The sequence below is a fragment of the Rhipicephalus microplus genome, chromosome 3 (genome assembly GCF_043290135.1).
Source record: "Rhipicephalus microplus isolate Deutch F79 chromosome 3, USDA_Rmic, whole genome shotgun sequence".
Taxonomy (NCBI): domain Eukaryota; kingdom Metazoa; phylum Arthropoda; class Arachnida; order Ixodida; family Ixodidae; genus Rhipicephalus; species Rhipicephalus microplus.
In genome coordinates, this window is record NC_134702.1 from 169682233 (window position 1) to 169707307 (window position 25075).

Consider the following 25075-nt stretch of genomic DNA (forward strand, 5'->3'; position numbering starts at 1 on the left):
TTTGACTATAGAGATAAGCGGCTTTTCTCAATGATGAAAAAAACTGTATCAGCCAGAAATGAAGGGATAATTTTGTTTATTTCAACTATTGAATTATTTTATTGTTAGGAGAAGCTGATGAGCACCAAGAAACTCGTTAATGAGTGCTCCATATGTAACGGGGGTGTCGCTCAGTGGTAGAGCGCTCGCTTTGCATGTGAGTAGTCCTGGGCTCTGACCCCGGCCCCTCGAAAGCGCTCTCGACTTTAGCGGTATCTTTTTTATATCCTGTTGTAATACTACGGCAACACGAGTTACCGGTGCGCATATCATGAAATACATTTCATCGAACAGCGCTGCCAATTTCTTTGACTATAGAAATATGCAGCTTTCCTCAATGATGAAAAAACTGTATCAGGCAGCAATGACGAGATGATTTCGTTTATTTCAACTATTGAATTATTTTATTGTTAGAACAAGCTGATGAGCACCAAGAAACTCGTTGATGAGTGCTCCAGATGTAACGGGGGTGTAGCTCAGTGGTAGAGCGCTCGCTTCGCATGTGAAAAGTCCCGGGTTCAATTCCCGGCACCTCCAAAGCGCTCTCGACTTTAGCGGTAACTTTTTTTATTGCCTGTTGTAATACTACGGCAACACGAGTTACTGGTGCGCATATCATGAAATACATTTCATCGAACAGCGCTGCCATTTTCTTTGACTATAGAAATATGCAGCTTTCCTCAATGATGAAAAAACTGTATCAGGCAGCAATGACGAGATGATTTTGTTTATTTCAACTATTGAATTATTTTATTGTTAGAACAAGCTGATGAGCACCAAGAAACTCGGTAATGAGTGCTCCAGATGTAACGGGGGTGTAGCTCAGTGGTAGAGCGCTCGCTTTGCATGTGAGAAGTCTTGGGTTCAATCCCCGGCACCTCCAAAGTGCTCTCGACTTTAGCGGTATCTTTTTTTTATTGCCTGTTGTAATACTACGGCACCAGAGTTACCGGTGCGCATATCATGAAATACATTTCATCGAACAGCGCTGCCATTTTCTTTGACTATAGAAATATGCAGCTTTCTTCAATGATGTAAAAACTGTATCAGGCAGCAATGACGAGATGGTTTTGTTTATTTCAACTATTGAATTATTTATTGTTAGAACAAGCTGATGAGCAACAAGAAACTCGTTAATGAGTGCTCCAGATGTAACGGGGGTGTAGCTCAGTGGTAGAGCGCTCGCTTTGCATGTGAGAAGTCTTGGGTTCAATTCCGGCACCTTCAAAGCGCTCTCGACTTTAGCGGTATCTTTTTTTATTGCCTGTTGTAATACTACGGCACCACGAGTTACCGGTGCGCATATCAAGAAATACATTTCATCGAACAGCGCTGCCATTTTCTTTGACTATAGAGATAAGCGGCTTTTCTCAATGATGAAAAAAACTGTATCAGGCAGCAATGACGAGAAGATTTTGTTTATTTCAACTATTGAATTATTTTATTGTTAGAACAAGCTGATGGGCACCAAGAAACTCGTTAATGAGGGCTCCAGATGTAAAGGGGGTGTAGCTCAGTGGTAGAGCGCTCGCTTTGCATGTGAGTCCCTGGTTCAGACGCCGGCACCTCGAAAGCGCTCTCGACTTTAGCGGTTTTTTTATTACCTGTTGTAATACTACGGCACCACGAAATACCGGTGCGCATATCATTAAATACATTTCATCGAACAGCGCTGCCATTTTCATTGACTATAGAAATATGCAGCTTTCCTCAATGATTAAAAAACAGTATCAGGCAGAATGACGAGATGATTTTGTTTATTTCAACTAATTGATTATTTTATTGTTTGAACAAGCTGATGAGCACCAAGAAACTCTTTAATGAGTGCTCCAGATGTAACAGGGGTGTAGCTCAGTGGTAGAGCACTCGCTTTGCATGTGAGAAGTCTCGGGTTCAATCCCCGGCACCTCCAAAGTGCTCTCGACCTTAGCGGTATCTTTTTTATTGCCTGTTGTAATACTACGGCACCACGAGTTACCGGTGCGCATATCATGAAATACATTTCATCGAACAGCGCTTCCATTTTCTTTGACTATAGAGATTAGCGACTTTTCTCAATGATAAAAAAACTGTATCAGGCAGCAATGACGAGATGATTATGTTTATTTCAACCATTGAATTATTTTATTGTTAGAAGAAGCTAATGAGCACCAAGAAACTTGTAATGAGTGCTCCAGATGTAACGGGGGTGTAGGTCAGTGATAGAGCGCTCGCTTTGCATGTGAGTAGTCCCGGGCTCAGACCCCGGCCCCTCGAAAGCGCTCTCGACTTTAGCGGTATCTTTTTTTATTGCCTTTTGTAATACTACGGCACCACGAGTTACCGGTGCGCATATCATGAAATACATTTCATCGAACAGCGCTGCCAATTTCTTTGACTATAGAAATATGCAGCTTTCCTCAATGATGAAAAAACTGTATCAGGCAGCAATGACGAGATGATTTCGTTTATTTCAACTATTGAATTATTTTATTGTTAGAACAAGCTGATGAGCACCAAGAAACTCGGTAATGAGTGCTCCAGATGTAACAGGGGTTTAGCTCAGTGGTAGAGCGCTCGATTTGCATGTGAGAAGTTCCGGGTTCAATCCCCGGCACCTCGAAAGTGCTCTCGACTTTAACGGTATCTTTTTTATTGCCTGTTGTAATACTACGGCACCACGAGTTACCGGTGCGCATATCATGAAATACATTTCATCGAACAGCGCTGCCATTTTCTTTGACTATAGAGATAAGCGACTTTTCTCAAAGATGAAAAAAACTGTATCAGGCAGCAATGACGAGATAATTATGTTTATTTCAACTATTGAATTATTTTATTGTTAGAACAAGCTAATGAGCACCAAGAAACTTGTTAATGAGTTCTCCAGATGTAACGGGGGTGTAGGTCAGTGATAGAGCGCTCGCTTTGCATGTGAGAAGTCCCGGGTTCAATCCCCGGCACCTCCAAAGTGCTCTCGACTTTTGCGGTATCTTTTTTTATTGTCTGTTGTAATACTACGGCACCACGAGTTACCGGTGCGCATATCATGAAATACATTTCATCGAACAGCGCTGCCATTTTCTTTGACTATAGAGATAAGCGGCTTTTCTCAATGATGAAAAAAACTGTATCAGCCAGAAATGACGGGATAATTTTGTTTATTTCAACTATTGAATTATTTTATTGTTAGGAGAAGCTGATGAGCACCAAGAAACTCGTTAATGAGTGCTCCATATGTAACGGGGGTGTCGCTCAGTGGTAGAGCGCTCGCTTTGCATGTGAGTAGTCCCGGGCTCTGACCCCGGCCCCTCGAAAGCGCTCTCGACTTTAGCGGTATCTTTTTTATATCCTGTTGTAATACTACGGCAACACGAGTTACCGGTGCGCATATCATGAAATACATTTCATCGAACAGCGCTGCCAATTTCTTTGACTATAGAAATATGCAGCTTTCCTCAATGATGAAAAAACTGTTCAGGCAGCAATGACGAGATGATTTCGTTTATTTCAACTATTGAATTATTTTATTGTTAGAACAAGCTGATGAGCACCAAGAAACTCGTTAATGAGTGCTCCAGATGTAACGGGGGTGTAGCTCAGTGGTAGAGCGCTCGCTTCGCATGTGAAAAGTCCCGGGTTCAATCCCCGGCACCTCCAAAGCACTCTCGACTTTAGCGGTAACTTTTTTTATTGCCTGTTGTAATACTACGGCAACACGAGTTACTGGTGCGCATATCATGAAATACATTTCATCGAACAGCGCTGCCATTTTCTTTGACTATAGAAATATGCAGCTTTCCTCAATGATGAAAAAACTGTATCAGGCAGCAATGACGAGATGATTTTGTTTATTTCAACTATTGAATTATTTTATTGTTAGAACAAGCTGATGAGCACCAAGAAACTCGGTAATGAGTGCTCCAGATGTAACGGGGGTGTAGCTCAGTGGTAGAGCGCTCGCTTTGCATGTGAGAAGTCTTGGGTTCAATCCCCGGCACCTCCAAAGTGCTCTCGACTTTAGCGGTATCTTCTTTTTATTGCCTGTTGTAATACTACGGCACCAGAGTTACCGGTGCGCATATCATGAAATACATTTCATCGAACAGCGCTGCCATTTTCTTTGACTATAGAAATATGCAGCTTTCTTCAATGATGTAAAAACTGTATCAGGCAGCAATGACGAGATGGTTTTGTTTATTTCAACTATTGAATTATTTATTGTTAGAACAAGCTGATGAGCAACAAGAAACTCGTTAATGAGTGCTCCAGATGTAACGGGGGTGTAGCTCAGTGGTAGAGCGCTCGCTTTGCATGTGAGAAGTCTTGGGTTCAATCCCCGGCACCTTCAAAGCGCTCTCGACTTTAGCGGTATCTTTTTTTATTGCCTGTTGTAATACTACGGCACCACGAGTTACCGGTGCGCATATCATGAAATACATTTCATCGAACAGCGCTGCCATTTTCTTTGACTATAGAGATAAGCGGCTTTTCTCAATGATGAAAAAAACTGTATCAGGCAGCAATGACGAGATGATTTTGTTTATTTCAACTATTGAATTATTTTATTGTTAGAACAAGCTGATGAGCACCAAGAAACTCGTTAATGAGTGCTCCAGATGTAAAGGGGGTGTAGCTCAGTGGTAGAGCGCTCGCTTTGCATGTGAGTCCCGGGTTCAGACGCCGGCACCTCGAAAGCGCTCTCGACTTTAGCGGTTTTTTTATTACCTGTTGTAATACTACGGCACCACGAAATACCGGTGCGCATATCATTAAATACATTTCATCGAACAGCGCTGCCATTTTCATTGACTATAGAAATATGCAGCTTTCCTCAATGATGAAAAAACTGTATCAGGCAGCAATGACGAGATGATTTCGTTTATTTCAACTATTGAATTATTTTATTGTTAGAACAAGCTGATGAGCACCAAGAAACTCGGTAATGAGTGCTCCAGATGTAACAGGGGTTTAGCTCAGTGGTAGAGCGCTCGATTTGCATGTGAGAAGTTCCGGGTTCAATCCCCGGCACCTCGAAAGTGCTCTCGACTTTAACGGTATCTTTTTTATTGCCTGTTGTAATACTACGGCACCACGAGTTACCGGTGCGCATATCATGAAATACATTTCATCGAACAGCGCTGCCATTTTCTTTGACTATAGAGATAAGCGACTTTTCTCAAAGATGAAAAAAACTGTATCAGGCAGCAATGACGAGATAATTATGTTTATTTCAACTATTGAATTATTTTATTGTTAGAACAAGCTAATGAGCACCAAGAAACTTGTTAATGAGTTCTCCAGATGTAACGGGGGTGTAGGTCAGTGATAGAGCGCTCGCTTTGCATGTGAGAAGTCCCGGGTTCAATCCCCGGCACCTCCAAAGTGCTCTCGACTTTTGCGGTATCTTTTTTTATTGTCTGTTGTAATACTACGGCACCACGAGTTACCGGTGCGCATATCATGAAATACATTTCATCGAACAGCGCTGCCATTTTCTTTGACTATAGAGATAAGCGGCTTTTCTCAATGATGAAAAAAACTGTATCAGCCAGAAATGACGGGATAATTTTGTTTATTTCAACTATTGAATTATTTTATTGTTAGGAGAAGCTGATGAGCACCAAGAAACTCGTTAATGAGTGCTCCATATGTAACGGGGGTGTCGCTCAGTGGTAGAGCGCTCGCTTTGCATGTGAGTAGTCCCGGGCTCTGACCCCGGCCCCTCGAAAGCGCTCTCGACTTTAGCGGTATCTTTTTTATATCCTGTTGTAATACTACGGCAACACGAGTTACCGGTGCGCATATCATGAAATACATTTCATCGAACAGCGCTGCCAATTTCTTTGACTATAGAAATATGCAGCTTTCCTCAATGATGAAAAAACTGTTCAGGCAGCAATGACGAGATGATTTCGTTTATTTCAACTATTGAATTATTTTATTGTTAGAACAAGCTGATGAGCACCAAGAAACTCGTTAATGAGTGCTCCAGATGTAACGGGGGTGTAGCTCAGTGGTAGAGCGCTCGCTTCGCATGTGAAAAGTCCCGGGTTCAATCCCCGGCACCTCCAAAGCACTCTCGACTTTAGCGGTAACTTTTTTTATTGCCTGTTGTAATACTACGGCAACACGAGTTACTGGTGCGCATATCATGAAATACATTTCATCGAACAGCGCTGCCATTTTCTTTGACTATAGAAATATGCAGCTTTCCTCAATGATGAAAAAACTGTATCAGGCAGCAATGACGAGATGATTTTGTTTATTTCAACTATTGAATTATTTTATTGTTAGAACAAGCTGATGAGCACCAAGAAACTCGGTAATGAGTGCTCCAGATGTAACGGGGGTGTAGCTCAGTGGTAGAGCGCTCGCTTTGCATGTGAGAAGTCTTGGGTTCAATCCCCGGCACCTCCAAAGTGCTCTCGACTTTAGCGGTATCTTCTTTTTATTGCCTGTTGTAATACTACGGCACCAGAGTTACCGGTGCGCATATCATGAAATACATTTCATCGAACAGCGCTGCCATTTTCTTTGACTATAGAAATATGCAGCTTTCTTCAATGATGTAAAAACTGTATCAGGCAGCAATGACGAGATGGTTTTGTTTATTTCAACTATTGAATTATTTATTGTTAGAACAAGCTGATGAGCAACAAGAAACTCGTTAATGAGTGCTCCAGATGTAACGGGGGTGTAGCTCAGTGGTAGAGCGCTCGCTTTGCATGTGAGAAGTCTTGGGTTCAATCCCCGGCACCTTCAAAGCGCTCTCGACTTTAGCGGTATCTTTTTTTATTGCCTGTTGTAATACTACGGCACCACGAGTTACCGGTGCGCATATCATGAAATACATTTCATCGAACAGCGCTGCCATTTTCTTTGACTATAGAGATAAGCGGCTTTTCTCAATGATGAAAAAAACTGTATCAGGCAGCAATGACGAGATGATTTTGTTTATTTCAACTATTGAATTATTTTATTGTTAGAACAAGCTGATGAGCACCAAGAAACTCGTTAATGAGTGCTCCAGATGTAAAGGGGGTGTAGCTCAGTGGTAGAGCGCTCGCTTTGCATGTGAGTCCCGGGTTCAGACGCCGGCACCTCGAAAGCGCTCTCGACTTTAGCGGTTTTTTTATTACCTGTTGTAATACTACGGCACCACGAAATACCGGTGCGCATATCATTAAATACATTTCATCGAACAGCGCTGCCATTTTCATTGACTATAGAAATATGCAGCTTTCCTCAATGATTAAAAAACAGTATCAGGCAGAATGACGAGATGATTTTGTTTATTTCAACTAATTGATTATTTTATTGTTTGAACAAGCTGATGAGCACCAAGAAACTCTTTAATGAGTGCTCCAGATGTAACAGGGGTGTAGCTCAGTGGTAGAGCACTCGCTTTGCATGTGAGAAGTCTCGGGTTCAATCCCCGGCACCTCCAAAGTGCTCTCGACCTTAGCGGTATCTTTTTTATTGCCTGTTGTAATACTACGGCACCACGAGTTACCGGTGCGCATATCATGAAATACATTTCATCGAACAGCGCTTCCATTTTCTTTGACTATAGAGATTAGCGACTTTTCTCAATGATAAAAAAACTGTATCAGGCAGCAATGACGAGATGATTATGTTTATTTCAACTATTGAAATATTTTATTGTTAGAAGAAGCTAATGAGCACCAAGAAACTTGTTAATGAGTGCTCCAGATGTAACGGGGGTGTAGGTCAGTGATAGAGCGCTCGCTTTGCATGTGAGTAGTCCCGGGCTCAGACCCCGGCCCCTCGAAAGCGCTCTCGACTTTAGCGGTATCTTTTTTTATTGCCTTTTGTAATACTACGGAACCACGAGTTACCGGTGCGCATATCATGAAATACATTTCATCGAACAGCGCTGCCATTTTCTTTGACTATAGAGATAAGCGGCTTTCCTCAATGATGAAAAAAACTGTATCAGGCAGCAATGACGAGACGATTTTGTTTATTTTAACTAATTGATTATTTTTTTGTTTGGACAACGTGATGAGCACCAAGAAACTCGTTAATGAGTGCTCCAGATGTAACGGGGGTGTAGCTCAGTGGTAGAGCGCTCGCTTTGCATGTGAGAAGTCCCGGGTATAATCCCCGGTACCTCCAAAGCGCTCTCGACTTTAGCGGTATCTTTTTTATTGCCTGCTGTAATACTACGGCACCACGAGTTACCGGTGCGCATATCATGAAATACATTTCATCGAACAGCGCTGCCATTTTCTTTGACTATAGAGATAAGCCGCTTTTCTCAATGATGAAAAAACTGTATCAGGCAGCAATGACGAGATGATTTTGTTTATTTCAACTATTGAAATATTTTATTGTTAGGAGAAGCTGATGAGCACCAAGAAACTCGTTAATGAGTGCTCCAGATGTAACGGGGGTGTAGCTCAGTAATAGAGCGCTCGCTTTGCATGTGAGTAGTCCCGGGTTCAGACCCCGGCACCTCGAAAGCGCTCTCGACTTTAGCGGTATCTTTTTTTATTGCCTGTTGTAATACTACGGCACCACGAGTTACCGGTGCGCATATCATGAAATACGTTTCATCGAACAGCGCTGCCAATTTCTTTTACTATAGAAATATGCAGCTTTCCTCAATGACGAAAAAACTGTATCAGGCAGCCATGACGAGATGAATTTGTTTATTTCAACTATTGAATTATTTTATTGTTAGAACAAGCTGATGAGCACCAAGAAACTCGTTAATGAGTGCTCCAGATGTAAAGGGGGTGTAGCTCAGTGGTAGAGCGCTCGCTTCGCATGTGAGAAGTCCCGTGTTCAGCCCCCGGCCCCTCCAAAGCGCTCTCGACTTTAGCGGTAACTTTTTTATTGCCTGTTGTAATACTACGGCACCAGAGTTACCGGTGCGCATATCATGAAATACATTTCATCGAACAGCGCTGCCATTTTCTTTGACTATAGAAATACGCAGCTTTCTTCAATGATGTAAAAACTGTATCAGGCAGCAATGACGAGATGGTTTTGTTTATTTCAACTATTGAATTATTTTATTGTTAGAACAAGCTGATGAGCAACAAGAAACTCGTTAATGAGTGCTCCAGATGTAACGGGGGTGTAGCTCAGTGGTAGAGCACTCGCTTTGCATGTGAGAAGTCTTGGGTTCAATCCCCGGCACCTCCAAAGCGCTCTCGACTTTAGCGGTATCTTTTTTTATTGCCTGTTGTAATACTACGGCACCACGAGTTACCGGTGCGCATATCATGAAATACATTTCATCGAACAGCGCTGCCTGTTTCTTTGACTATAGAGATAAGCCGCTTTTCTCAATGATTAAAAAACTGTATCAGGCAGCAATGACGAGATGATTTTGTTTATTTCAACTATTGAAATATTTTATTGTTAGGAGAAGCTGATGAGCACCAAGAAACTCGTTAATGAGTGCTCCAGATGTAACGGGGGTGTAGCTCAGTAATAGAGCGCTCGCTTTGCATGTGAGTAGTCCCGGGTTCAGACCCCGGCACCTCGAAAGCGCTCTCGACTTTAGCGGTATCTTTTTTTTATTGCCTGTTGTAATACTACGGCACCACGAGTTACCGGTGCGCATATCATGAAATACATTTTATCGAACAGCGCTGCCAATTTCTTTGACTATAGAAATATGCAGCTTTCCTCAATGATGAAAAAACTGTATCAGGCACAATGACCAGATGAATTTGTTTATTTCAACTATTGAATTATTTTATTGTTAGAACAAGCTGATGAGCACCAACAAACTCGTTAATGAGTGCTCCAGATGTAACGGGAGTGTAGCTCAGTGGTAGAGCGCTCGCTTCGCATGTGAGAAGTCCCGGGTTCAGCCCCCGGCCCCTCCGAAGCGCTCTCGACTTTAGCGGTAACTTTTTTATTGCCTGTTGTAATACTACGGCACCACGAGTTACCGGTGCGCATATTATGAAATACATTTCATCGAACAGCGCTGCCATTTTCTTTGACTATAGAGATTAGCGACTTTTCTCAATGATGAAAAAAACTGTATCAGGCAGCAATGACGAGATGATTATGTTTATTTCAACTATTGAATTATTTTATTGTTAGAAGAAGCTAATGAGCACCAAGAAACTTGTTAATGAGTGCTCCAGATGTAACGGGGGTGTAGGTCAGTGATAGAGCGCTCGCTTTGCATGTGAGAAGTCCCGGGTTCAATCCCCGGCACCTCCAAAGTGCTCTCGACTTTTGCGGTATCTTTTTTTATTGTCTGTTGTAATACTACGGCACCACGAGTTACCGGTGCGCATATCATGAAATACATTTCATCGAACAGCGCTGCCATTTTCTTTGACTATAGAGATAAGCGGCTTTTCTCAATGATGAAAAAAACTGTATCAGCCAGAAATGACGGGATAATTTTGTTTATTTCAACTATTGAATTATTTTATTGTTAGGAGAAGCTGATGAGCACCAAGAAACTCGTTAATGAGTGCTCCATATGTAACGGGGGTGTCGCTCAGTGGTAGAGCGCTCGCTTTGCATGTGAGTAGTCCCGGGCTCTGACCCCGGCCCCTCGAAAGCGCTCTCGACTTTAGCGGTATCTTTTTTATATCCTGTTGTAATACTACGGCAACACGAGTTACCGGTGCGCATATCATGAAATACATTTCATCGAACAGCGCTGCCAATTTCTTTGACTATAGAAATATGCAGCTTTCCTCAATGATGAAAAAACTGTTCAGGCAGCAATGACGAGATGATTTCGTTTATTTCAACTATTGAATTATTTTATTGTTAGAACAAGCTGATGAGCACCAAGAAACTCGTTAATGAGTGCTCCAGATGTAACGGGGGTGTAGCTCAGTGGTAGAGCGCTCGCTTCGCATGTGAAAAGTCCCGGGTTCAATCCCCGGCACCTCCAAAGCACTCTCGACTTTAGCGGTAACTTTTTTTATTGCCTGTTGTAATACTACGGCAACACGAGTTACTGGTGCGCATATCATGAAATACATTTCATCGAACAGCGCTGCCATTTTCTTTGACTATAGAAATATGCAGCTTTCCTCAATGATGAAAAAACTGTATCAGGCAGCAATGACGAGATGATTTTGTTTATTTCAACTATTGAATTATTTTATTGTTAGAACAAGCTGATGAGCACCAAGAAACTCGGTAATGAGTGCTCCAGATGTAACGGGGGTGTAGCTCAGTGGTAGAGCGCTCGCTTTGCATGTGAGAAGTCTTGGGTTCAATCCCCGGCACCTCCAAAGTGCTCTCGACTTTAGCGGTATCTTCTTTTTATTGCCTGTTGTAATACTACGGCACCAGAGTTACCGGTGCGCATATCATGAAATACATTTCATCGAACAGCGCTGCCATTTTCTTTGACTATAGAAATATGCAGCTTTCTTCAATGATGTAAAAACTGTATCAGGCAGCAATGACGAGATGGTTTTGTTTATTTCAACTATTGAATTATTTATTGTTAGAACAAGCTGATGAGCAACAAGAAACTCGTTAATGAGTGCTCCAGATGTAACGGGGGTGTAGCTCAGTGGTAGAGCGCTCGCTTTGCATGTGAGAAGTCTTGGGTTCAATCCCCGGCACCTTCAAAGCGCTCTCGACTTTAGCGGTATCTTTTTTTATTGCCTGTTGTAATACTACGGCACCACGAGTTACCGGTGCGCATATCATGAAATACATTTCATCGAACAGCGCTGCCATTTTCTTTGACTATAGAGATAAGCGGCTTTTCTCAATGATGAAAAAAACTGTATCAGGCAGCAATGACGAGATGATTTTGTTTATTTCAACTATTGAATTATTTTATTGTTAGAACAAGCTGATGAGCACCAAGAAACTCGTTAATGAGTGCTCCAGATGTAAAGGGGGTGTAGCTCAGTGGTAGAGCGCTCGCTTTGCATGTGAGTCCCGGGTTCAGACGCCGGCACCTCGAAAGCGCTCTCGACTTTAGCGGTTTTTTTATTACCTGTTGTAATACTACGGCACCACGAAATACCGGTGCGCATATCATTAAATACATTTCATCGAACAGCGCTGCCATTTTCATTGACTATAGAAATATGCAGCTTTCCTCAATGATTAAAAAACAGTATCAGGCAGAATGACGAGATGATTTTGTTTATTTCAACTAATTGATTATTTTATTGTTTGAACAAGCTGATGAGCACCAAGAAACTCTTTAATGAGTGCTCCAGATGTAACAGGGGTGTAGCTCAGTGGTAGAGCACTCGCTTTGCATGTGAGAAGTCTCGGGTTCAATCCCCGGCACCTCCAAAGTGCTCTCGACCTTAGCGGTATCTTTTTTATTGCCTGTTGTAATACTACGGCACCACGAGTTACCGGTGCGCATATCATGAAATACATTTCATCGAACAGCGCTTCCATTTTCTTTGACTATAGAGATTAGCGACTTTTCTCAATGATAAAAAAACTGTATCAGGCAGCAATGACGAGATGATTATGTTTATTTCAACTATTGAAATATTTTATTGTTAGAAGAAGCTAATGAGCACCAAGAAACTTGTTAATGAGTGCTCCAGATGTAACGGGGGTGTAGGTCAGTGATAGAGCGCTCGCTTTGCATGTGAGTAGTCCCGGGCTCAGACCCCGGCCCCTCGAAAGCGCTCTCGACTTTAGCGGTATCTTTTTTTATTGCCTTTTGTAATACTACGGAACCACGAGTTACCGGTGCGCATATCATGAAATACATTTCATCGAACAGCGCTGCCATTTTCTTTGACTATAGAGATAAGCGGCTTTCCTCAATGATGAAAAAAACTGTATCAGGCAGCAATGACGAGACGATTTTGTTTATTTTAACTAATTGATTATTTTTTTGTTTGGACAACGTGATGAGCACCAAGAAACTCGTTAATGAGTGCTCCAGATGTAACGGGGGTGTAGCTCAGTGGTAGAGCGCTCGCTTTGCATGTGAGAAGTCCCGGGTATAATCCCCGGTACCTCCAAAGCGCTCTCGACTTTAGCGGTATCTTTTTTATTGCCTGCTGTAATACTACGGCACCACGAGTTACCGGTGCGCATATCATGAAATACATTTCATCGAACAGCGCTGCCATTTTCTTTGACTATAGAGATAAGCCGCTTTTCTCAATGATGAAAAAACTGTATCAGGCAGCAATGACGAGATGATTTTGTTTATTTCAACTATTGAAATATTTTATTGTTAGGAGAAGCTGATGAGCACCAAGAAACTCGTTAATGAGTGCTCCAGATGTAACGGGGGTGTAGCTCAGTAATAGAGCGCTCGCTTTGCATGTGAGTAGTCCCGGGTTCAGACCCCGGCACCTCGAAAGCGCTCTCGACTTTAGCGGTATCTTTTTTTATTGCCTGTTGTAATACTACGGCACCACGAGTTACCGGTGCGCATATCATGAAATACGTTTCATCGAACAGCGCTGCCAATTTCTTTTACTATAGAAATATGCAGCTTTCCTCAATGACGAAAAAACTGTATCAGGCAGCCATGACGAGATGAATTTGTTTATTTCAACTATTGAATTATTTTATTGTTAGAACAAGCTGATGAGCACCAAGAAACTCGTTAATGAGTGCTCCAGATGTAAAGGGGGTGTAGCTCAGTGGTAGAGCGCTCGCTTCGCATGTGAGAAGTCCCGTGTTCAGCCCCCGGCCCCTCCAAAGCGCTCTCGACTTTAGCGGTAACTTTTTTATTGCCTGTTGTAATACTACGGCACCAGAGTTACCGGTGCGCATATCATGAAATACATTTCATCGAACAGCGCTGCCATTTTCTTTGACTATAGAAATACGCAGCTTTCTTCAATGATGTAAAAACTGTATCAGGCAGCAATGACGAGATGGTTTTGTTTATTTCAACTATTGAATTATTTTATTGTTAGAACAAGCTGATGAGCAACAAGAAACTCGTTAATGAGTGCTCCAGATGTAACGGGGGTGTAGCTCAGTGGTAGAGCACTCGCTTTGCATGTGAGAAGTCTTGGGTTCAATCCCCGGCACCTCCAAAGCGCTCTCGACTTTAGCGGTATCTTTTTTTATTGCCTGTTGTAATACTACGGCACCACGAGTTACCGGTGCGCATATCATGAAATACATTTCATCGAACAGCGCTGCCTGTTTCTTTGACTATAGAGATAAGCCGCTTTTCTCAATGATTAAAAAACTGTATCAGGCAGCAATGACGAGATGATTTTGTTTATTTCAACTATTGAAATATTTTATTGTTAGGAGAAGCTGATGAGCACCAAGAAACTCGTTAATGAGTGCTCCAGATGTAACGGGGGTGTAGCTCAGTAATAGAGCGCTCGCTTTGCATGTGAGTAGTCCCGGGTTCAGACCCCGGCACCTCGAAAGCGCTCTCGACTTTAGCGGTATCTTTTTTTTATTGCCTGTTGTAATACTACGGCACCACGAGTTACCGGTGCGCATATCATGAAATACATTTTATCGAACAGCGCTGCCAATTTCTTTGACTATAGAAATATGCAGCTTTCCTCAATGATGAAAAAACTGTATCAGGCACAATGACCAGATGAATTTGTTTATTTCAACTATTGAATTATTTTATTGTTAGAACAAGCTGATGAGCACCAACAAACTCGTTAATGAGTGCTCCAGATGTAACGGGAGTGTAGCTCAGTGGTAGAGCGCTCGCTTCGCATGTGAGAAGTCCCGGGTTCAGCCCCCGGCCCCTCCGAAGCGCTCTCGACTTTAGCGGTAACTTTTTTATTGCCTGTTGTAATACTACGGCACCACGAGTTACCGGTGCGCATATTATGAAATACATTTCATCGAACAGCGCTGCCATTTTCTTTGACTATAGAGATTAGCGACTTTTCTCAATGATGAAAAAAACTGTATCAGGCAGCAATGACGAGATGATTATGTTTATTTCAACTATTGAATTATTTTATTGTTAGAAGAAGCTAATGAGCACCAAGAAACTTGTTAATGAGTGCTCCAGATGTAACGGGGGTGTAGGTCAGTGATAGAGCGCTCGCTTTGCATGTGAGTAGTCCCGGGCTCAGACCCCGGCCCCTCGAAAGCGCTCTCAACTTTAGCGGTATCTTTTTTTATTGCCTTTTGTAATACTACGGCACCACGAGTTACCGGTGCGCATATCATGAAATACATTTCATCGAACAGCGCTGCCATTTTCTTTGACTATAGAGATAAGCGGCTTTCCTCAATGATGAAAAAAACTGTATCAGGCAGCAATGACGAGACGATTTTGTTTATTTTAACTAATTGATTATTTTTTGTTTGGACAACGTGATGAGCACCAAGAAACTCGTTAATGAGTGCTCCAGATGTAACGGGGGTGTAGCTCAGTGGTACAGTGCTCGCTTTGCATGTGAGAAGTCCCGGGTATAATCCCCGGTACCTCCAAAGCGCTCTCGACTTTAGCGGTATCTTTTTTATTGCCTGCTGTAATACTACGGCACCACGAGTTACCGGTGCGCATATCATGAAATACATTTCATCGAACAGCGCTGCCATTTTCTTTGACTATAGAGATAAGCCGCTTTTCAAAATGATAAAAAAACTGTATCAGGCAGCAATGACGAGATGATTTTGTTTATTTCAACTATTGAATTATTTTATTGTTAGGAGAAGCTGATCAGCACCAAGAAACTCGTTAATGAGTGCTCCAGATGTAACGGGGGTGTAGCTCAGTAATAGAGCGCTCGCTTCGCATGTGAGAAGTCCTGGGTTCAGCCCCCGGCCCCTCCAAAGCGCTCTCGACTTTAGCGGTAACTTTTTTATTGCCTGTTGTAATACTACGGCAACACGAGTTACCGGTGCGCATATCATGAAATACATTTCATCGAACAGCGCTGCCATTTTCTTTGACTATAGAAATATGCAGCTTTCCTCAATGATGAAAAAACTGTATCAGGCAGCAATGACGAGATGGTTTTGTTTATTTCAACTATTGAATTATTTTATTGTTAGAACAAGCTGATGAGCACCAAGAAACTCGTTAATGAGTGCTGCAGATGTAACGGGGGCGTAGCTCAGTGGTAGAGCGCTCGCTTTGCATGTGAGAAGTCCCGGGTTGATTCCCCGGCACCTCCAAAGCGCTCTCGACTTTAGCGGTATCTTTTTTTATTGCCTGTTGTAATACTACGGCACCACGAGTCACCGGTACGCATATCATGAAATACATTTCATCGAACAGCGCTGCCATTTTCTTTGACTATAGAGATAAGCGGCTTTTCTCAATGATGAAAAAAACTGTATCAGGCAGCAATGACGAGATGATTTTGTTTATTTCAACTATTGAATTATTTTATTGTTAGAACAAGCTGATGAGCACCAAGAAACTCGTTAATGAGTGCTCCAGATGTAAAGGGGGTGTAGCTCAGTGGTAGAGCGCTCGCTTTGCATGTGAGTCCCGGGTTCAGACGCCGGCACCTCGAAAGCGCTCTCGACTTTTGCGGTATCCTTTTTTTATTACCTGTTGTAATACTACGGCACCACGAGTTACCGGTGCGCATATCATTAAATACATTTCATCGAACAGCGCTGCCATTTTCTTTGACTATAGAGATAAGCGGCTTTCCTCAATGATGAAAAAAACTGTATCAGGCAGCAATAACGAGATGATTTTCTTTATTTCAACTATCGAAATAATTTATTGTTAGAACAAGCTAATGAGCACCAAGAAACTCGTTAATGAGTGCTCCAGATGTAACGGGGGTGTAGCTCAGTGGTAGAGCGCTCGCATTGCAAGTGAGAAGTTCCGGGTTCAATCCCCGGCACCTCCAAAGTGCTCTCGACTTTAGCGGTATCTTTTTTATTGCCTGTTGTAATACTACGGCACCACGAGTTACCGGTGCGCATATCATGAAATACATTTCATCGAACAGCGCTGCCATTTTCTTTGACTATAGAGATTAGCGACTTTTCTCAATGATGAAAAAAACCGTATCAGGCAGCAATGACGAGATGATTATGTTTATTTCAACTATTGAATTATTTTATTGTTAGAACAAGCTGATGAGCACCAAGAAACTCGTTAATGAGTGCTTCAGATGTAACGGGGGCGTAGCTCAGTGGTAGAGCGCTCGCTTTGCATGTGAGAAGTCTTGGGTTCAATCCCCGGACTTTTAAAGCGCTCTCTACTTTAGCGGTATCTTTTTTTATTGCCTGTTGTAATACTACGGCACCACGAGTTACCGGTGCGCATATCATGAAATACATTTCATCGAACAGCGCTGCCATTTTCTTTGACTATAGAGATAAGCGGCTTTCCTCAATGATGAAAAAAACTGTATCAGGCAGCAATGACGAGACAATTTTGTTTATTTCAACTAATTGGTTATTTTACTGTTTTAACAAGCTGATGAGCACCAAGAAACTCGTTAATGAGTGCTCCAGATGTAAAGGGGGTGTAGCTCAGTGGTAGAGCGCTTGTTTTGCATGTGAGAAGTCCCGGGTTGATTCCCCGGCACCTCCAAAGCGCTCTCGACTTTAGCGGTATCTTTTTTTATTGCCTGTTGTAATACTACGGCACCACGAGTCACCGGTACGCATATCATGAAATACATTTCATCGAACAGCGCTGCCATTTTCTTTGACTATAGAGATAAGCGGCTTTTCTCAATGATGCAAAAAACTGTATCAGGCAGCAACGACGACATGATTTTGTTTATTTCAACTATTGAATTTTTTTATTGTTAGAACAAGCTGATGAGCACCAAGAAACTCGTTAATGAGTGCTCCAGATGTAAAGGGGGTGTAGCTCAGTGGTAGAGCGCTCGCTTTGCATGTGAGTCCCGGGTTCAGACGCCGGCACCTCGAAAGCGCTCTCGAATTTAGCGGTTTTTTTTTATTACCTGTTGTAATACTACGGCACCACGAGTTACCGGTGCGCATATCATTAAATACATTTCATCGAACAGCGCTGCCATTTTCTTTGACTATAGAAATATGCAGCTTTCCTCAATGATTAAAAAACAGTATCAGGCAGAATGACGAGATGTTTTTGTTTACTTCAACTAATTTATTATTTTATTGTTTGAACAAGCTGATGAGCACCAAGAAACTCGTTAATGAGTGCTCCAGGTGTAACAGGGGTGTAGCTCAGTGGTAGAGCACTCGCTTTGCATGTGAGAAGTCTCGGGTTCAATCCCCGGCACCTCCAAAGTGCTCTAGACTTTAGCGGTATCTTTTTTATTGCCTGTTGTAATACTACGGCACCACGAGTTACCGGTGCGCATATTATGAAATACATTTCATCGAACAGCGCTGCCATTTTCTTTGACTATAGAGATTAGCGACTTTTCTCAATGATGAAAAAAACTGTATCAGGCAGCAATGACGAGATGATTATGTTTATTTCCACTATTGAATTATTTTATTGTTAGAAGAAGCTAATGAGCACCAAGAAACTTGTTAATGAGTGCTCCAGATGTAACGGGGGTGTAGGTCAGTGATAGAGCGCTCGCTTTGCATGTGAGTAGTCCCGGGCTCAGACCCCGGCCCCAAGAAAGCGCTCTCAACTTTAGCGGTATCTTTTTTTATTGCCTTTTGTAATACTACGGCACCACGAGTTACCGGTGCGCATATCATGAAATACATTTCATCGAACAGCGCTGCCATTTTCTTTGACTATAGAGATAAGCGGCTTTCCTCAATGATGAAAAAAACTGTATCAGGCAGCAATGACGAGACGATTTTGTTTATTTTAACTAATTGATTATTTTTTGTTTGGACAACGTGATGAGCACCAAGAAACTCGTTAATGAGTGCTCCAGATGTAACGGGGGTGTAGCTCAGTGGTACAGTGCTCGCTTTGCATGTGAGAAGTCCCGGGTATAATCCCCGGTACCTCCAAAGCGCTCTCGACTTTAGCGGTATCTTTTTTATTGCCTGCTGTAATACTACGGCACCACGAGTTACCGGTGCGCATATCATGAAATACATTTCATCGAACAGCGCTGCCATTTTCTTTGACTATAGAGATAAGCCGCTTTTCTCAATGATGAAAAAACTGTATCAGGCAGCAATGACGAGATGATTTTGTTTATTTCAACTATTGAATTATTTTATTGTTAGGAGAAGCTGATGAGCACCAAGAAACTCGTTAATGAGTGCTCCAGATGTAACGGGGGTGTAGCTCAGTAATAGAGCGCTCGCTTCGCATGTGAGAAGTCCCGGGTTCAGCCCCCGGCCCCTCCAAAGCGCTCTCGACTTTAGCGGTAACTTTTTTATTGCATGTTGTAATACTACGGCAACACGAGTTACCGGTGCGCATATCATGAAATACATTTCATCGAACAGCGCTGCCATTTTCTTTGACTATAAAAATATGCAGCTTTCCTCAATGATGAAAAAACTGTATCAGGCAGCAATGACGAGATGGTTTTGTTTATTTCAACTATTGAATTATTTTATTGTTAGAACAAGCTGATGAGCACCAAGAAACTCGTTAATGAGTGCTGCAGATGTAACGGGGGCGTAGCTCAGTGGTAGAGCGCTCGCTTTGCATGTGAGAAGTCCCGGGTTGATTCCCCGGCACCTCCAAAGCGCTCTCGACTTTAGCGGTATCTTTTTTTATTGCCTGTTGTAATACTACGGCACCACGAGTCACCGGTACGCATATCATGAAATACATTTCATCGAACAGCGCTGCCATTTTCTTTGACTATAGAGATAAGCGGCTTTTCTCAATGATGAAAAAAACTGTATCAGGCAGCAATGACGAGATGATTTTGTTTATTTCAACTATTGAATTATTTTATTGTTAGAACAAGCTGATGAGCACCAAGAAACTCGTTATTGAGTGCTCCAGATGTAAAGGGGGTGTAGCTCAGTGTTAGAGCGCTCGCTTTGCATGTGAGTCCCGGGTTCAGATGCCGGCACCTCGAAAGCGCTCTCGACTTTTGCGGTATCCTTTTTTTATTACCTGTTGTAATACTACGGCACCACGAGTTACCGGTGCGCATATCATTAAATACATTTCATCGAACAGCGCTGCCATTTTCTTTGACTATAGAAATATGCAGCTTTCCTCAATGATTAAAAAACTGTATCAAGCAGAATGACGAGATGATTTTGTTTATTTCAAAAAATTGAATATTTTATTGTTTGAACAAGCTGATGAGCACCAAGAAACTCGTTAATGAGTGCTCCAGATGTAACAGGGGTGTAGCTCAGTGGTAGAGCACTCGCTTTGCATGTGAGAAGTCTCGGGTTCAATCCCCGGAACCTCCAAAGCGCTCTCGACTTTAGCGGTATCTTTTTTTATTGCCTGTTGTAATACTACGGCACCACGAGTTACCGGTGCGCATATCATGAAATACATTTCATCGAACAGCGCTGCCATTTTCTTTGACTATAGAGATAAGCGGCTTTCCTCAATGATGAAAAAAAACTGTATCAGGCAGCAATAACGAGATGATTTTCTTTATTTCAACTATTGAAATAATTTATTGTTAGAACAAGCTAATGAGCACCAAGAAACTCGTTAATGAGTGCTCCAGATGTAACGGGGGTGTAGCTCAGTGGTAGAGCGCTCGCATTGCAAGTGAGAAGTTCCGGGTTCAATCCCCGGCACCTCCAAAGTTCTCTCGACTTTAGCGGTATCTTTTTTATTGCCTGTTGTAATACTACGGCACCACGAGTTACCGGTGCGCATATCATGAAATACATTTCATCGAACAGCGCTGCCATTTTCTTTGACTATAGAGATTAGCGACTTTTCTCAATGATGAAAAAAACCGTATCAGGCAGCAATGACGAGATGATTATGTTTATTTCAACTATTGAATTATTTTATTGTTAGAACAAGCTGATGAGCACCAAGAAACTCGTTAATGAGTGCTTCAGATGTAACGGGGGCGTAGCTCAGTGGTAGAGCGCTCGCTTTGCATGTGAGAAGTCTTGGGTTCAATCCCCGGACTTCCAAAGCGCTCTCTACTTTAGCGGTATCTTTTTTTATTGCCTGTTGTAATACTACGGCACCACGAGTTACCGGTGCGCATATCATGAAATACATTTCATCGAACAGCGCTGCCATATTCTTTGACTATAGAGATAAGCGGCTTTCCTCAATGATGAAAAAAACTGTATCAGGCAGCAATGACGAGATGATTTTGTTTATTTCAACTATTGAATAATTTTATTGTTAGAACAAGCTGATGAGCACCAAGAAACTCGTTAATGAGTGCTCCAGATGTAAAGGGGGTGTAGCTCAGTAATAGAGCACTCGCTTTGCATGTGAGAAGTCTCGGGTTCAATCCCCGGCACCTCCAAAGCGCTCTCTACTTTAGCGGTATCTTTTTTTATTACCTGTTGTAATACTACGGCACCACGAGTTACCGGTGCGCATATCATTAAATACATTTCATCGAACAGCGCTGCCATTTTCTTTGACTATAGAAATATGCAGCTTTCCTCAATGATTAAAAAACTGTATCAGGCAGAATGACGAGATGATTTTGTTTATTTCAACTAATTGAATATTTTATTGTTTGAACAAGCTGATGAGCACCAAGAAACTCGTTAATGAGTGCTCCAGACGTAACAGGGGTGTAGCTCAGTGGTAGAGCACTCGCTTTGCATGTGAGAAGTCTCGGGTTCAATCCCCGGAACCTCCAAAGCGCTCTCGACTTTAGCGGTATCTTTTTTTATTGCCTGTTGTAATACTACGGCACCACGCGTTACCGGTGCGCATATCATGAAATACATTTCATCGAACAGCGCTGCCATTTTCTTTGACTATAGAGATAAGCGGCTTTCCTCAATGATGAAAAAAACTGTATCAGGCAGCAATAACGAGATGATTTTCTTTATTTCAACTATTGAAATAGTTTATTGTTAGAACAAGCTAATGAGCACCAAGAAACTCGTTAATGAGTGCTCCAGATGTAACAGGGGTGTAGCTCAGTGGTAGAGCGCTCGCATTGCAAGTGAGAAGTTCCGGGTTCAATCCCCGGCACCTCCAAAGTGCTCTCGACTTTAGCGGTATCTTTTTTATTGCCTGTTGTAATACTACGGCACCACGAGTTACCGGTGCGCATATCATGTAATACATTTCATCGAACAGCGCTGCCATTTTCTTTGACTATAGAGATTAGCGACTTTTCTCAATGATGAAAAAAACTGTATCAGGCAGCAATGACGAGATGATTATGTTTATTTCAACTATTGAATTATTTTATTGTTAGAACAAGCTAATGAGCACCAAGAAACTTGTTAATGAGTGCTCCAGATGTAACGGGGGTGTAGGTCAGTGATAGAGCGCTCGCTTTGCATGTGAGTAGTCCCGGGCTCAGACCCCGGCCCCTCGAAAGCGCTCTCGACTTTAGCGGTATCTTTTTTTATTGCCTTTTGTAATACTACGGCAACACGAGTTACCAGTGCGCATATCATGAAATAAATTTCATCGAACAGCGCTGCCAATTTCTTTGACTATAGAAATATGCAGCTTTCCTCAATGATGAAAAAACTGTATCAGGCAAAATGACGAGATGATTTTGTTTATTTCAACTATTGAATTATTTTATTGTTAGAATAAGCTGATGAGCACCAAGAAACTCGTTAATGAGTGCTCCAGATGTAACGGGGGTGTAGCTCAGTTGTAGAGCGCTCGCTTCGCATGTGAGAAGTCCCGGGTTCAATCCCCGGCACCTCCAAAGCGCTCTCGACTTTAGCGGTAACTTTTTTATTGCCTGTTGTAATACTACACCACCGCGAGTTACCCGTGCGCATATCATGAAATACATTTCATCGAACAGCGCTGCCATTTTCTTTGGCTAAGGAGATAAGCGACTTTTCTCAATGATGAAAAAACTGTATCAGGCAGCAATGACGAGATGATTTTGCTTATTTCAACTATTGAATTATTTTATTGTTAGGAAAAGCTGATGAGCACCAAGAAACTCGTTAATGAGTGCTCCAGATGTAACGGGGGTGTAGCTCAGTAATAGAGCGCTCGCTTTGCATGTGAGTAGTCCCGGGTCCAGACCCCGGAACCTCGAAAGCGCTCTCGACTTCAGCGGTATCTTTTTTTTATTGCCTGTTGTAATACTACGGCACCACGAGTTACCGGTGCGCATATCATGAAATACATTTCATCGAACAGCGCTGCCAATTTCTTTGACTATAGAAATATGCAACTTTCCTCAATGATGAAAAAACAGTATCAGGCAGCAATGACGAGATGATTTTGTTTATTTCAACTATTGAATTATTTTATTGTTAGAACAAGCTGATGAGCACCAAGAAACTCGTTAATGAGTGCTCCAGATGTAACGGGGGTGTAGCTCAGTGGTAGAGCGCTCGCTTCGCATGTGAGAAGTCCCGGGTTCAGCCCCCGGCCCCTCCAAAGCGCTCTCGACTTTAGCGGTAACTTTTTTATTGCCTGTTGTAATACTACGGCACCACGAGTTACCGGTGCGCATATCATGAAGTACATTCCATCGAACAGCGCTGCCATTTTCTTTGACTATATAAATATGCAGCTTTCCTCAATGATGAAAAAACTGTATCAGGCAGCAATGACGAGATGGTTTTGTTTATTTCAACTATTGAATTATTTTATTGTTAGAACAAGCTGATGAGCACCAAGAAACTCGTTAATGAGTGCTCCAGATGTAACGGGGGTGTAGCTCAGTGGTAGAACGCTCGCTTCGCATGTGAGAAGTCCCGGGTTCAGCCCCCGGCCCCTCCAAAGCGCTCTCGACTTTAGCGGTATCTTTTTTTATTGCCTGTTGTAATACTACGGCACCACGAGTTACCGGTGCGCATATCATGAAATACATTTCATCGAACAGCGCTGCCATTTTCTTTGACTATAGAGATAAGCGGCTTTCCTCAATGATGAAAAAACTTTATCAGGCAGCAATGCCGAAATGATTTTGTTTATTTCAACTATTGAATTATTTTATTGTTAGGAGAAGCTGATGAGCACCAAGAAACTCGTTAATGAGTGCTCCAGATGTAACGGGGGTGTAGCTCAGTAATAGAGCGCTCGCTTTGCATGTGAGTAGTCCCGGGTCCAGACCCCGAAACCTCGAAAGCGCTCTCGACTTCAGCGGTATCTTTTTTTTATTGCCTGTTGTAATACTACGGCACCACGAGTTACCGGTGCGCATATCATGAAATACATTTCATCGAACAGCGCTGCCAATTTCTTTGACTATAGAAATATGCAACTTTCGTCAATGATGAAAAAACTGTATCAGGCAGCAATGACGAGATGATTTTGTTTATTTCAACTATTGAATTATTTTATTGTTAGAACAAGCTGATGAGCACCAAGAAACTCGTTAATGAGTGCTCCAGATGTAACGGGGGTGTAGCTCAGTGGTAGAGCGCTCGCTTCGCATGTGAGAAGTCCCGGGTTCAGCCCCCGGCCCCTCCAAAGCGCTCTCGACTTTAGCGGTAACTTTTTTATTGCCTGTTGTAATACTACGGCAACACGAGTTACCGGTGCGCATATCATGAAATACATTTCATCGAACAGCGCTGCCATTTTCTTTTACTATAGAGATAAGCGGCTTTCCTCAATGATGAAAAAACTGTATCAGGCAGCAATGACGAGACGATTTTGTTTATTTCAACTAATTGATTATTTTATATTTTAACAAGCTGATGAGCACCAAGAAACTCGTTAATGAGTGCTCCAGATATAGAGGGGGTGTAGCTCAGTGGTAGAGCGCTTGCTTTGCATGTGAGAAGTCCCGGGTTGAATCTCCGGCACCTCCAAAGCGCTCTCGACTTTAGCAGTATCTTTTTTTATTGCCTGTTGTAATACTACGGCACCACGAGTCACCGGTACGCATATCATGAAATACATTTCATCGAACAGCGCTGCCATTTTCTTTGACTATAGAGATAAGCGGCTTTTCACAATGATGAAAAAAACTGTATCAGGCAGCAATGACGAGATGATTTTGTTTATTTCAACTATTGAATTATTTTGTTGTTAGAACAAGCTGATGAGCACCAAGAAACTCGTTAATGAGTGCTCCAGATGTAAAGGGGGTGTAGCTCAGTGGTAGAGCGTTCGCTTTGCATGTGAGTAGTCTCGGGTTCAGAC

The 25075-nt window shown here is 42.3% G+C and overlaps 28 non-coding genes across 28 annotated transcripts; all 28 read left to right on the forward strand.

Moving 5' to 3' along the window:
* The first annotated feature begins 504 nt into the window (after positions 1 to 504).
* TRNAA-CGC (transfer RNA alanine (anticodon CGC)) lies at positions 505 to 576 on the forward strand. The gene has a single exon. It is a non-coding gene; the product is annotated as a tRNA-Ala (tRNA).
* Positions 577 to 850: 274 nt separating this feature from the next.
* On the forward strand, positions 851 to 922 carry TRNAA-UGC (transfer RNA alanine (anticodon UGC)). The gene has a single exon. It is a non-coding gene; the product is annotated as a tRNA-Ala (tRNA).
* A 957-nt stretch (positions 923 to 1879) lies between these two features.
* TRNAA-UGC (transfer RNA alanine (anticodon UGC)) lies at positions 1880 to 1951 on the forward strand. Its single transcript has one exon. It is a non-coding gene; the product is annotated as a tRNA-Ala (tRNA).
* Positions 1952 to 2915: 964 nt separating this feature from the next.
* TRNAA-UGC (transfer RNA alanine (anticodon UGC)) lies at positions 2916 to 2987 on the forward strand. The gene has a single exon. It is a non-coding gene; the product is annotated as a tRNA-Ala (tRNA).
* Positions 2988 to 3606: 619 nt separating this feature from the next.
* On the forward strand, positions 3607 to 3678 carry TRNAA-CGC (transfer RNA alanine (anticodon CGC)). Its single transcript has one exon. It is a non-coding gene; the product is annotated as a tRNA-Ala (tRNA).
* Positions 3679 to 3952: 274 nt separating this feature from the next.
* TRNAA-UGC (transfer RNA alanine (anticodon UGC)) lies at positions 3953 to 4024 on the forward strand. Its single transcript has one exon. It is a non-coding gene; the product is annotated as a tRNA-Ala (tRNA).
* Positions 4025 to 4297: 273 nt separating this feature from the next.
* On the forward strand, positions 4298 to 4369 carry TRNAA-UGC (transfer RNA alanine (anticodon UGC)). Its single transcript has one exon. It is a non-coding gene; the product is annotated as a tRNA-Ala (tRNA).
* Positions 4370 to 5329: 960 nt separating this feature from the next.
* On the forward strand, positions 5330 to 5401 carry TRNAA-UGC (transfer RNA alanine (anticodon UGC)). Its single transcript has one exon. It is a non-coding gene; the product is annotated as a tRNA-Ala (tRNA).
* A 619-nt stretch (positions 5402 to 6020) lies between these two features.
* TRNAA-CGC (transfer RNA alanine (anticodon CGC)) lies at positions 6021 to 6092 on the forward strand. Its single transcript has one exon. It is a non-coding gene; the product is annotated as a tRNA-Ala (tRNA).
* A 274-nt stretch (positions 6093 to 6366) lies between these two features.
* Positions 6367 to 6438, forward strand: TRNAA-UGC (transfer RNA alanine (anticodon UGC)). Its single transcript has one exon. It is a non-coding gene; the product is annotated as a tRNA-Ala (tRNA).
* Positions 6439 to 6711: 273 nt separating this feature from the next.
* On the forward strand, positions 6712 to 6783 carry TRNAA-UGC (transfer RNA alanine (anticodon UGC)). The gene has a single exon. It is a non-coding gene; the product is annotated as a tRNA-Ala (tRNA).
* A 613-nt stretch (positions 6784 to 7396) lies between these two features.
* Positions 7397 to 7468, forward strand: TRNAA-UGC (transfer RNA alanine (anticodon UGC)). The gene has a single exon. It is a non-coding gene; the product is annotated as a tRNA-Ala (tRNA).
* A 620-nt stretch (positions 7469 to 8088) lies between these two features.
* Positions 8089 to 8160, forward strand: TRNAA-UGC (transfer RNA alanine (anticodon UGC)). Its single transcript has one exon. It is a non-coding gene; the product is annotated as a tRNA-Ala (tRNA).
* A 963-nt stretch (positions 8161 to 9123) lies between these two features.
* On the forward strand, positions 9124 to 9195 carry TRNAA-UGC (transfer RNA alanine (anticodon UGC)). The gene has a single exon. It is a non-coding gene; the product is annotated as a tRNA-Ala (tRNA).
* Positions 9196 to 10161: 966 nt separating this feature from the next.
* TRNAA-UGC (transfer RNA alanine (anticodon UGC)) lies at positions 10162 to 10233 on the forward strand. The gene has a single exon. It is a non-coding gene; the product is annotated as a tRNA-Ala (tRNA).
* A 619-nt stretch (positions 10234 to 10852) lies between these two features.
* On the forward strand, positions 10853 to 10924 carry TRNAA-CGC (transfer RNA alanine (anticodon CGC)). Its single transcript has one exon. It is a non-coding gene; the product is annotated as a tRNA-Ala (tRNA).
* Positions 10925 to 11198: 274 nt separating this feature from the next.
* On the forward strand, positions 11199 to 11270 carry TRNAA-UGC (transfer RNA alanine (anticodon UGC)). The gene has a single exon. It is a non-coding gene; the product is annotated as a tRNA-Ala (tRNA).
* Positions 11271 to 11543: 273 nt separating this feature from the next.
* Positions 11544 to 11615, forward strand: TRNAA-UGC (transfer RNA alanine (anticodon UGC)). Its single transcript has one exon. It is a non-coding gene; the product is annotated as a tRNA-Ala (tRNA).
* Positions 11616 to 12228: 613 nt separating this feature from the next.
* TRNAA-UGC (transfer RNA alanine (anticodon UGC)) lies at positions 12229 to 12300 on the forward strand. The gene has a single exon. It is a non-coding gene; the product is annotated as a tRNA-Ala (tRNA).
* Positions 12301 to 12920: 620 nt separating this feature from the next.
* Positions 12921 to 12992, forward strand: TRNAA-UGC (transfer RNA alanine (anticodon UGC)). Its single transcript has one exon. It is a non-coding gene; the product is annotated as a tRNA-Ala (tRNA).
* A 963-nt stretch (positions 12993 to 13955) lies between these two features.
* Positions 13956 to 14027, forward strand: TRNAA-UGC (transfer RNA alanine (anticodon UGC)). The gene has a single exon. It is a non-coding gene; the product is annotated as a tRNA-Ala (tRNA).
* A 2694-nt stretch (positions 14028 to 16721) lies between these two features.
* TRNAA-UGC (transfer RNA alanine (anticodon UGC)) lies at positions 16722 to 16793 on the forward strand. The gene has a single exon. It is a non-coding gene; the product is annotated as a tRNA-Ala (tRNA).
* Positions 16794 to 18100: 1307 nt separating this feature from the next.
* On the forward strand, positions 18101 to 18172 carry TRNAA-UGC (transfer RNA alanine (anticodon UGC)). The gene has a single exon. It is a non-coding gene; the product is annotated as a tRNA-Ala (tRNA).
* A 2348-nt stretch (positions 18173 to 20520) lies between these two features.
* On the forward strand, positions 20521 to 20592 carry TRNAA-UGC (transfer RNA alanine (anticodon UGC)). Its single transcript has one exon. It is a non-coding gene; the product is annotated as a tRNA-Ala (tRNA).
* Positions 20593 to 21904: 1312 nt separating this feature from the next.
* Positions 21905 to 21976, forward strand: TRNAA-UGC (transfer RNA alanine (anticodon UGC)). The gene has a single exon. It is a non-coding gene; the product is annotated as a tRNA-Ala (tRNA).
* Positions 21977 to 22595: 619 nt separating this feature from the next.
* TRNAA-CGC (transfer RNA alanine (anticodon CGC)) lies at positions 22596 to 22667 on the forward strand. Its single transcript has one exon. It is a non-coding gene; the product is annotated as a tRNA-Ala (tRNA).
* Positions 22668 to 23287: 620 nt separating this feature from the next.
* Positions 23288 to 23359, forward strand: TRNAA-CGC (transfer RNA alanine (anticodon CGC)). Its single transcript has one exon. It is a non-coding gene; the product is annotated as a tRNA-Ala (tRNA).
* Positions 23360 to 24325: 966 nt separating this feature from the next.
* Positions 24326 to 24397, forward strand: TRNAA-CGC (transfer RNA alanine (anticodon CGC)). The gene has a single exon. It is a non-coding gene; the product is annotated as a tRNA-Ala (tRNA).
* Positions 24398 to 25075: the final 678 nt, after the last annotated feature.